This window comes from Sinocyclocheilus grahami, unplaced genomic scaffold, assembly GCF_001515645.1.
Source record: "Sinocyclocheilus grahami isolate Dianchi unplaced genomic scaffold, SAMN03320097.WGS_v1.1 scaffold337.1, whole genome shotgun sequence".
NCBI lineage: Eukaryota > Metazoa > Chordata > Actinopteri > Cypriniformes > Cyprinidae > Sinocyclocheilus > Sinocyclocheilus grahami.
Window position 1 is genome coordinate 978,994 of NW_015505516.1, and position 11,737 is coordinate 990,730.

Below are 11,737 nucleotides of genomic sequence, written 5' to 3' on the forward strand. Positions count from 1 at the left end.
TATATTGTGACCACAATAATGGGTTAATCATGGTATCTACAATCCGTGGTGGGTCAGGCTTTGGTACGATAGGTTGTGGTTCACCAGATTCCTCCCATGTGGGCAAGGGGTTCATTGAGACCTGCAAGCTGAATAGGAAGGAAAACACATGTTTATCAGTGAATTTGATATCCATGTTCAACTTATGCATCATATCGCGTCCCAATAAATTAATTGGAGCCCCTGGTATAATTATAAATTTATGAAAAAATGGTTCTCTTACTTCCAAAAGGGGCGTTACAGGACATGCAATGTCAGTTCCTGATATTCCCACAGAGTTAACTATTTGATTAGAAAGAGGACCCTCATAATGTGCGGTGGTCATTGACGCCACATCCACTTCCGATTCCAAAAGGAACGTCTGTGGTTGACCATCATAGATAAATCGGAACTGACATTACTCTGTAGGCATCCCTATTCTTGCTCATTGTGCCATGTAGTAGGATACATGGTGCCTGTTGGTTTGCTTCTCTGTTGTTGTGGCTTCACCCAAGACTTCCTCTGCAGCTGATCTTTCCATGCCCTACAATCATGACCCTCCTGCCTGCAGTAATAACAAACTATTCTTGTGCATCATTGTTGAGTCAAGTGTGTTTTCACTTCTGCTTTTTGGTCATATACTTTCCCCTGAGGTTTCTGCCCTGTAAGCATAGCAGTCTCAGTTTTAACCGTGAAAGCTCCAGATGAGTCTAGTTCACTAATTTGCTTCTCTATTGCATCTACATCCATATCGAATATATTGGCAGTTGTAATTCTGATCAGTTGCGCTTGTTTGCATTGCATATTAACAAAGACACAACTTGGCTGTAATGCTGCTGCTACACTTAAACTATTATCGACTTTTTGTCATCATAGCCTTTTTAGTAGAATGTATGTATAATGACGTTACTTTTCCATTGATTATAGAAAATAATTGACTATTGAAAGTATTTATTTGTACTTAAAGTGTTTATGGATTTTAGAAGCAGCTTGCACTTTTATCCATCTATTAACAGATAAAACTAGACCCTTTCTGCACCGCCATATGGTGCATATACTGTGACAAAATCAGAAGAGGATCATTTACATGAACCCTGTTCACTCTGAGGATTTAAGGCACATCGCTCACACTCTTCATGTAAGTGTTTGTGAGAACAGCACCCTGAGGTCATGTTTGGTCTCTTTGAGGGGTGAGAAATCTTCTCTGATCATTTAAGCATTCTGCTTACTAGACACGGCTTAAAGGCTTTATTTGAGATGCCAATGCAATGCAGTTCTTCATGTTCTGTAGTTTTGCTTCTCAATAAATTAATATTGTTTAAATGGTGTAGATATTTCTGGTATTTCTTTCTAAAAAGGCAAAAATACATTTTTTTTTCTCAGTGAGTGACTGAATCTGATATTTCAAAATATAAAAAGAAAACACTTTACGTATAATATATTTTCCCCTAATATCATGTCTTATGAGCATTTCTAGTTTATTTTAATGCTGCAACAACAGTACTAAAACATATCCTGTTAAATAATGCAGAATATTCTGTAAAGGTATTCAATCATGAAACCAAAAGAATACCATTTTCATTTGTGTTTAACCTCATAGCTAGCTTTGGATATCTGTATGTCCACATTTCTGTAGCTTGTATCCTTTGAACTATGACAATCTGAGTGCATTTAATTCAGTGCTTAGTCATTTTCTCTGACTGTTGTTCCCATGTTTAAATATTGTGACAGGAACAATTAACCTAAACATGCATTTCTAATGAGAACAAACGGCTAGAGGGGCAAAAAATCACATCCTTCTGCTTACAAAGGAATATTTATTTTTAAGTCTCTAACAATACTGCAGTAAAAAAAAACAACCACACACTATCACTAAGACAAATGACCTGAGGTTCTTCCTCAATCCCTTTTTACACTGACAGCTATGCAAAATGCTGAATGGATAAGTAAGTGAAAGCGTATTCATCTGGTAGTAATCTTTGCAGGCTTTAGTCTGCAGTCAGCTATAGGCATTTAGACTTGTGATTCTGATCCCTGGTGATGTGAGCTCCCTGAGGGAATAAAAGATGTGAACAGATTGAGAGACATTGGTTTCCTACTGTTTGCATTTTTTTTTCACAGTAGCAGGTTCTATGAAAGTGATGTACTGTACCAATTCACTGATAGAGGAGGACAACAGGACATCTTGTACCTAGAGCTACTGTACCATTAACATTACAACTAAATTATATCCAACATTACTGATAAAACAGTAGTATGATTCCTATGTAGCGACAGAGAAGAATATATTAAAATAACATGAAATTGAGGATGGATGAAGAAGGATGTTGGGGTGCCAATAAACAAAAACAAGAAAATAGAAATCTTTATATATTTAAATCCATCAAAACCACTGCCTTTTTAAGTATCATCAAGAAACAACCCCAAAACCATCTTCTTTTATGAAACAAAACTTTATTGTCATTAGCGTGATGTAAATCACACCTGTTCAAAAACAATACAATATAACAGTGCAGCTTTACTTTATTTTCCTCAGGCATCAAACAGGATCAATCAATATATTGAATGTGCGCACACACACTGATGCATGGAAAGACATGCACATTAATGTTTATTAGTCATTGTTCATTGAAAAACAAAATTTAAAGGGGTCCTATTATGCTCTTTTACAAAGTCTTGATTTTGTTTTGGGGGTGTACTAGAACATGCTCTCATGCTTGGTGGTTCGAAAATGCATTATTTTTCACATAATTTACATTATTACAATACCTTTCTCCCCAGCCTGGCACAAACCACGGCTCGATTAGTTCCGAGTTTGATGAAGACCCACCTTCCGAAAAATGTGTTGTGATTGGTTAGCTGTCCCAGTGCGTTGTGATTGACGAACTGTTTAGACGGTGTTTCAGCACTGCCCCGCCCCTTTCCAAAGCAGCAAGTTCCGTCTGCTCCGGTATAGTTAAGGATGGCATCAATAGAGTGGGGGAACTAACGTCACTTTGTAGGCCGATTGGCTGTTAGCATCACACTGGTTCCCTCGACAAAAAGGCAATGGGATTTTTCCATAGGCTTTTGGATTATCGCAAAAAAAAAAAAAAAAGCTCTGTGTTCAATCATAGTTCATGAAACTTACACTTTTTGTCCATCAATGACACTCGCCTTCAATATCACCACCACCACGCTTCCGACAACTTTTTCAAACTTAATTTTAACACGTTCAGTGAAAAGGATTTACTCTGTGGATGAATTTTAATCCACACTACATGAACCTTTTCATATAAACTGGAATAAATACAAAACTAGAGCCAAACTAAAACTGAAATAAGACCTTGTAATAAATCGTATAGTGAATAAATGAAATAATCATAACTAAAGAACATATGAAAGCACGTATTTCTGTACATTTCGAAACAAGGTGCATTAAAAGTAAAAAAATCCTTGATTAATAAGAATATTTTCATTAAAAACGTATCTCCACGTACTATTCAATAAAATTCTAGTGCGTTTATTCTATTAAATAACAGCAGAGTGAGCGAGTTTTCGGATATGGTAAGATTAAACTTATTTTAATGAATCAAGTACCACATTTCAGCTATCGTTTTGTTAGGGTGGTGTCACGAATTCGTGGTTTTCCGTCTGCTTGCCACCAGAGGTCACTCTTCCGTTACATTGACTCTCACACTACACAGACTGTTACATGTCACTCCGGACTACAGTTCCCATCATCCATTGCACTGATTACACACAGCTGCAACCAATCAAACACACTTTATAAGCCTAAGACTTCCTCTTTCGGATCGCCGAGTATTGTCTGCATTTATTACTCTCCTAGTGATAGCAACTTTACGGAGCCAGTCCGTGTTTCCAGAGTTTAGTTCCAGTCAGTCCTGTTTGTTTCCTGTTTATCCTGTGTCTTGATTCTAACCTGGTTTACTTAAATGATTCCCTTTGAGCTAAATTATTGACCTGTTTCCCTTACAACCTCATCCTGTCTGATCTCTGCCTGCCCTGGAATTATCGCCTGTCTGTTGGATTACCCATTTGCCTTGCCCCCCGGATCACGTTCGCCGCCGATCGAACCAAGTCTGTTTATTGAACTACTCGTCTGTCTTGCCCATACCATACCTGTTTGCTGGTGTTAGACCCTGCCTGTGTTTTGACCATGTCAGTAAATAAAAGCTTGCATATGGATCCGCACGCCTCTCATCTCGTTTGCCCTGTTACAGAATACTCGGCCACACAAGGACCCAGCAGCCTTTTCGAGGAACATTGGCCAGGTATGGACATGGCAAGAATTTTGTTAGCCCTTAGACAATTTTAGCCATCTTGAACTATTCTGATCTACCGGACTGTCTTTTGATAGAATTTTTTTGTGATGGCCTTAATAAACCTCTACGATCTGAGGGTCTGCGTTCATCACTCGCTCAGTTTATGGATTATGCTTTGTTGACTGTTGGCTCTTTGTTTACTGTGGGGGTCACGGAGGAAGAATGCAACACCGTGTCTATGACTGAAATGGTGGCTGTACCAGAGTGCGCTCACATAATGGCAGTGACAGCGGAGTCCGTTTGCAAAATGGCGGCCACAAAAACGCCCTGTTTTGAAACTTCCAGTGTCAAGTCACGTCACAGCTGATCGTCCAGTGTCAAGTCACGTCACAGCTGATCGTTCAGTGTCAAGTCACGTCACAGCCGATCATCCAGTGTCAAGTCACGCCACAGCTGATCGTCCAGAGTCTCGTCACATCACAGCTGATCGTCCAGAGTCTCGTCACAGCTGATCGTCCAGAGTCTCGTCACAGCTGATCATCCAGAGTCTCGTCACGTCACAGCTGATCATCCAGTGTCAAGTCATATCACAGCTGATCATCCAGTGTCAAGTCACGTCACAGCTGATCATCCAGAGTCTTGTCTCGTCACAACTGTTCGCTTAGAGTCCTGTCACTTCCTGTCTGTCGCACCCAGATCCTCAAGGTATGTTCTTCAGTATCCCAGACTGGCATCCAGCTTGGAGGACCCACCGCACGTGCTGCTGGTATCCCTAAAACAGTGCTCTCAAACCCTTTTGTGCCAGAAGTAATCCCCTTGTCTGCTGCATTTCCCATATGGGGGATTGCTTTCTGTTGTGTATGGGCTGCGTTCACTACCGCCGAAGTTCCAGAGCCAGCAACGTCCACAGAAGGATTGTCAGAGGTGGCGGATGAGGCTGCAGAACCTCCAGAGACAGTGGTGCCCGTTCCGGATTCTACGGAGGTGGCGGCATTTACTGCAGAACCATCTGAGGTGTTGTCTTTCACTTCAGCTCTGGTTACGCTAGTGGCGCCCATTAATTAACTCTCTGCCTGTCCAGTCACAGCTATGGAGGCTGTCTGTGAACTCTCTGCCTGTCTTGTCATGGCTATGGAGGCCGTCTGTGAACCCTCTGCCTGTACTGAACTGGCCGAGGAGGCCATCTCTGAACTCTCGCCGTGTTCTGAACCAGCCATGGTGGCTGATTGTGGACTGTCTGTCCGTCTCGTCTCAACTAATGTGTCTTATTTCAAACTGTCTGTCTTGCCTGTTCCTGTCAAGGAATCTAACCCTGACCTGTCTGTCTGTCTAAATGCTTCTGTTGAGTCTGTTGTTGAACCATCTGTTTGTCCAGTTTCTATTAATGGGTCTGAGTGTGAATTGTCTGTCTGTCCAGTTTCAGTCACTGAAATGTCTACCAGTCCAGCTTCAGTTAATGCATCCAATTTTGAACTGTTAGTCTATCCCATATCAACCCATGAATCTGTTTGTGAACTACCTGCCAGTCCAGTTTCACTCAATGAGTCTGATTTTGAACTGTCTGTCTTGCCAGTTTCTGTCACTGAACTCTCTGCTTCAGCCTCTGTCAATGCCCTTGATTTTGAGCTATCTGCCAGTCCTATTCCAGTCAATGTATTTAATTATGAACTGTCTGTCTGTCCAGTTACAGTCAATGGACCCGATTATGTACAGTCTGTCTATCCAGCTTCAATCACTGAACTGTCTGTCAAACCAGTATCGGTCCATAAGTTGGTTGTCAGTTCAGATCCAGCCAATGCTCTTGGTTTTGAACAGTCTGGTCACCCTATCTCAGCCAATACATCCAGTTTTGAACTGTCAGCCTATTTTGTTCCAGTTAACGAACCTGATTCTGAAATTTCTGTAGCCGATGAGTCTGATGTTGAACCATTTGTCTGTCCAGTTGCAGACAATGAACCTGTTATCTGCCCCATTAGTCCAGTTATGAGCCCAGAAAATGTAAATGCACTCCATGTCTGTCCCGTTAACCCTGTCACTGCCTTAGAGACCATTTATGAACTGTCTGCCCATTCAGTTGTCACCAGGGAAAATATTAATGAACTTGTTGTGTTCCCTGCCTCGGTCCTTGAGACCGTATATGCCCTGTCTGTCTCTTGTGTCTCAGTTTTCCCTAGGTCCCAGTCTCTACCATGGGTCTCTGCTCCGCCATGGTGGTCTTCTGCTCTGTCTGCTCCACCGTGGTGGTCTTCTGTCTGGCTCTGGTGGTCTTCTGCTCCACCGTGGCGGTCTTCTGCACCGTCCACTCCGCTGTGGTGGTCTTCTGCACCATCCACTCTGTCGTGGTGGTCTTCTGTCTGGTTCAGGTGGTCTTCTGTTCCACCGTGGTGGTCTTCTGTCTGGCTCTGGGGGTCTTCAGCGCCGCCGTGGGGATCTTCGGACTCGTCTGCTCTGCTGTGGTGGTCCTCAGTTCCACCTATCCAGCCGTCTGGAAGCCGCTCCTTGGTGGGGGGCTTTGTCACGAATCCGGTTCGTGGTTTTCCGTCTGCTTGCCACCAGAGTCAATAAAAGCTTACATATGGATCCGCACGCCTCTCGTCTCGTTTGCCCTGTAACAGGTGGGTACACAAAATATTATTTTATCCTTGCTTCTAATCTTTCTGCTTTCTAACAGCTTCATGTGGCCGTAAACATTTAATTTTAACGTGGCTTTAAGCACTGTGCATCGTTAAAGTTCCACTTTCACCGTGACTAAGCCGGTAAATGTGATGTTTACATAGAATAATCGTAATATGAGTTTACCTTATGGAGTCTCCGTATCAGTAGGAAAGTGATAAAACGAGCATCTTCCATCTGAAGACTTGGGTTACACTTTATTTCGATAGTCCACTTTAGACATTCTATTAACTATAAGTAACTTTGTAACTACATGTCAACTATATGTCAACTAATTCTCATTAATCTGCAACTACATGTCTACTAGAGTAGACTGTTAGGGTAGGTTTAGGGTTAGTAGAATGTTGACAAAGAAAGTGTTAGAAGATATTAAGTAGATAGTCTACTAATACTCTACTAACTGCTAGTTGACATGTAGTTGCAAAGTTATAAAATGCAGGAAACTATTAAAGCAATAAGCCCCAAGAAGCCGTGGTTTACAGTGAATTTATAACCGCTAAGGGGCATTGTTAGGCATGACGGGAAGATTGATCGTGACAAACCAGTCCTCGGACCTGATCTGAAACACGATTTGTTTGAGTGTGAGCATCCTGAACTTCAGTCGCATGACTGAGCGGTTCAACTGACGCAGATCTAAAATGGGACGCAACCCTCCATCCCTTTTCGGAATGATGAAGTACCGGCTGTAGTACCAGGACTCTCTTCCGCGAGGAGGGACCACCACGCTCATTATCAGAGCCTGCTTGGGACCCACCAAGGTGGGCATAACCCAGTTGAACTGAGGCGGAGGAGAACCAACTGGATTCTGTAGCCTCTCTCTACAATGTGCAGGATTCACTGAGACACATTTGGCAGTAGTTTCCAGTCTGCTAAGGAAATCAGTCTCTCGAGACTGACCGCTGGTGTAATCAGAGCGGCTAGCTCGGTGCCCTGAAGCGGCAGACCGGCAGGGGATGACCGTACTAGCTGCTCTAGCCCTCGGATGCATGAATTATTAAATCACAAAGTAATATTTTTTTTTTTACATGTTTGTATTTACTTTTAAGCAAGTGAAAAATCATGCAAATTTTTTTTGTCAATATATTATATTTTGAGGGAGTTACATATCCATGAATCAAACGTATAAAAAGTAAATCAATAGAACTTAATGTTGGTGGTCTTAAAAACACGTGAAGTGTAACAAACAAAATATTAGAGTGTGTGTCTATGGGCCAGGGGTGTGTGGGGCTGTGTGGGGAAGTGTGTGTGGGGTGGTGGGCTATTCATACACATGTGAGCACAACACACTTGAACACAATCATACACACATATATCTTCACTCATAAAGTATACATGCCTACAGTTTTATATGACCTAATCAATAAATATAGACTGTAAGCATTGAAATAAATGATAAAATCTGAAGACGGTTTAATATTTCTGTTCAATAAAACCATTCAAGTGTAAATTATATCATAATTTTAATAAAATACAAAATAAGGCAGAACCTATATATAGGCCCATAGGCAGAATTTTTTCCCTTTGGTTCATGACATCTACTGTAGTGGACGGGTATATTTTCTGTCACAGCAAAATATTTACAAGAAAAATATTGTTAAAATCTGGATGAAACTATTTCTGACATCCTATTTAACTGAAAAATAATTTTTGTACCTGTCTGGTTTTCTGAGAATAAAATTATTTAACACTTATTGCCGAGGTACATGGTGCATCCCCTTTTCCTGCAGCCATTTTGAATACATTATGCAGTATCTCAAAACAAAAGAATTGATAAAAAGACAACAATTAAATGGAATCGTAGACAACCCTTTGGGGGTTCGCCAGTTGGTGGTTGGGACATGATGCTACATCTTAAATGGTTCAAAATGGCTTCCAAATAGCTGTCCACTGTAGTGACCACGATGCATCAGAGGGTTAGAGACCTCCATGGAGGTAGCGAGCCTCTTAGCGCTGCTACGTTTCCAGGAGGTATATGAGAGACGCGCTCGCCGGAGACCGCTGCACCCTGGAACACCAGCAGGGTTGGCAGACTGATCTCCTGAGGGCACTGACGAGAGACGGGCACCGTGTGATGTGGTGTACACCACTCTTCCCCAGAGGGGCCTGCTCTCCGAGGTCCTGAGCCATATCATCAGGACTCTCATAGCTGAAGTCTCACCGGAGACCGGTACGCTCTGGAACACCAGCAGGGTTGGCAAACTGATCTCCTGAGGGCACCGTGTGATGCGGTGTACACCACTCTTCCCCAGAGGGGGCTGGCCCTCAGAAGTCCAAGGCCTTAGGCATCAGGAGGTTTTAGACGAAGACTATCCAGCGAGAATGACGGTCCGCAGAACCGCCTTCCACTAGAAGCCTTCGGCCTGGGAGTGCCACTCTGACTCTAGATTCTACGGAGTACAAGAAGTGACGCCCCCAGAATGAGGAGCTGGAACAAGGTAGGTTGGGACTACTCCCGCCCAGCACCCCCTGCTGAGCGCCTTAACCTCCTCGGAGGAAGAGAGGTAAAAACGTGCTCTCACTCAAATTTTTATCCCAAGAGCCCCTGTATTTCTAACTTCTCATAGTCAGATAAATACTTAATATAATTCCTCAGAATTAAAGAGCCTCGAGAGCGTGCGCTAGATCTAGGGAACGTGGATGGAGATAGGGAGAGCCCGTCTCCAACTTGTCCGCCAGATCATGTGCGATCCCCGCGATCTCAATCGCCGCCGTGCCTCAGCAGCAGCGGGACCGGAACCGCAAGATCACAGGCACGGACTCACTCCTCGGAGCGTGCCCGGCGAGAGCGGAGTGCTTAACAGCGGGAAAAGCAGAATCAGTCCCCGAGAGCTGACTGCACGAGCTCTGCTCCCCAGTAATACTGCTCATTATAATATTAGGAATAATATGCTTGTGCAACTGGCGAGCTCATCGACGTCCTCCATATCAACCTCCTCGGAGGAAGACAGGCAGAGCGTTGAGCCCTCTCCCTGGGGGGAAGAACTGCAGCGCACTTTCCGAACCCCGAGAGAGGGCACTGGATCTGGTGGTTGAGGAAGAATATAGGGATTCGCCTGTCTACATTCCCTCTGCCGGATCCATATGCGAACCCCACAAGCACAGCCATCGCTCCGCCTCAGTGAAAGCGGGGCCGGCACCACGAGAAACGCTAATGAAGGCTCCCTCCTCAAAGAGAGCCTTCTGAGAGCGAAGCAAGGCAGTAACAAAGGCGTTCCTATAGAGTTTGACGCAGCTCGAGTTCCTGAAGGGGAACTCCCAGTTCCCAAGTTGTAATTACGAGTTCTACAAGGACATGAACACTTTTTACAAGTTGGAATCTCGTAATTACGGGAATTCCGATATGGCGTGAACGCATTAGGGCTGTCAAAATGGCTGAAAAACAAAATTCGAATTTTGTGCTTAAAGGGGTGGTTGATTGTGATTTCACTTTTTTAACGGTAGTTAGTGTGTAATGTTGCTGTTTGAGCATAAACAATATCCACAAAGTTACGAAGCTGAAAGTTCAATGCAAACGGAGATATCGTCTTTTAAAATTCTGGCAGTTTAATGCCTACAAAAACGGCTGGTAGGGACTACAACGAGCTTCTTCCCAGGTCCGTTACGTCACGAACCCAGATAAACCCCGCCCCCAGGAACACGCAACAAAGGGGGCGAGGCCTTGCTGCACTGCTTTAGAGAAGAGGAAGAGAAAACTAGGGGTGCATGTAAAAATCTGTTCATATATGAATCGCGATTCTGTCTTCTAACGATTCTAATGGATTCTCAAGTTTCAAAACCAATGTTCTAAAGCAGCGGTTCTCAATACTGTTCCTTGCGTCGCCCTGCTCTGCATCTCTCTCTCTCTCTCTCTCTCTCATTAAGATCGTCAGATCAGCTCCAACAAACTGTTCCATTTATACACTTATTTTCACATAGCTATGAGAAGCGTTATACATGGACGTGCGTACGGTTGCTGTGCTGTATTAAAGCGTTAATCAGAATAAAACCATATATTAAAAGCTAACAGAAGCAGTAGTATTTACAAACAACAGCGTATCTAAAAGTATGGGACAACAACAACAAACATACCATTAAGAGCTGTGCTTGCACAGGTTCTGCACGATCCTCTTCATTAATATTCTCTGCGTCTCAATCAGGCTCAAATTGATAAGCAATATAGAGGACGTCATTGTTTACAATACAACCGGAGCACATTCTGAGCTTGAGGGGCCGGATGTTCAGACGTGGTTTAGCGAATCACAACACTGAGCCAGCTGACCAATCTCAGCCCATCGTGTATTTCTGAGGGAGGGGCTTCATAAAAACAGGAAATAATCGAGGCATTTGTTAGAGAAGGGACAGATCGGTGTGGAATAAAGGTAAATTATGTGAAAAATAATGCGTTTTTAAAAAAACGAAGCATGAACACGTCAAACTGCACCCCATAAACACAATCAAGCCTAGAAAAAACCCAGTCAACCACCCCTTTAAATATGATCAAAATTCGAATTATATTCGAATTTAAAATGCATAATTTCAGTTAGGGTAAAGAAAAGCTTTAATCTGTGAAAAAAAGTGCATAATGTTTAAAATAATGTTTATAAACCAATTATAATTACCGTATTGAGTACCGTATAAGACAATGTTTTTTTCTTGGAAATACATCTGAAAAAAACGGTCGTCTTATATTCAGGGTCTAGACGTTGACATGTCAATAATACACCCACAACAATAGGTGGCGCCAAATACGCATAAAACGAGTGTGTCATGAAATACGTAATGTAATGCGTGTTGTAAAGATC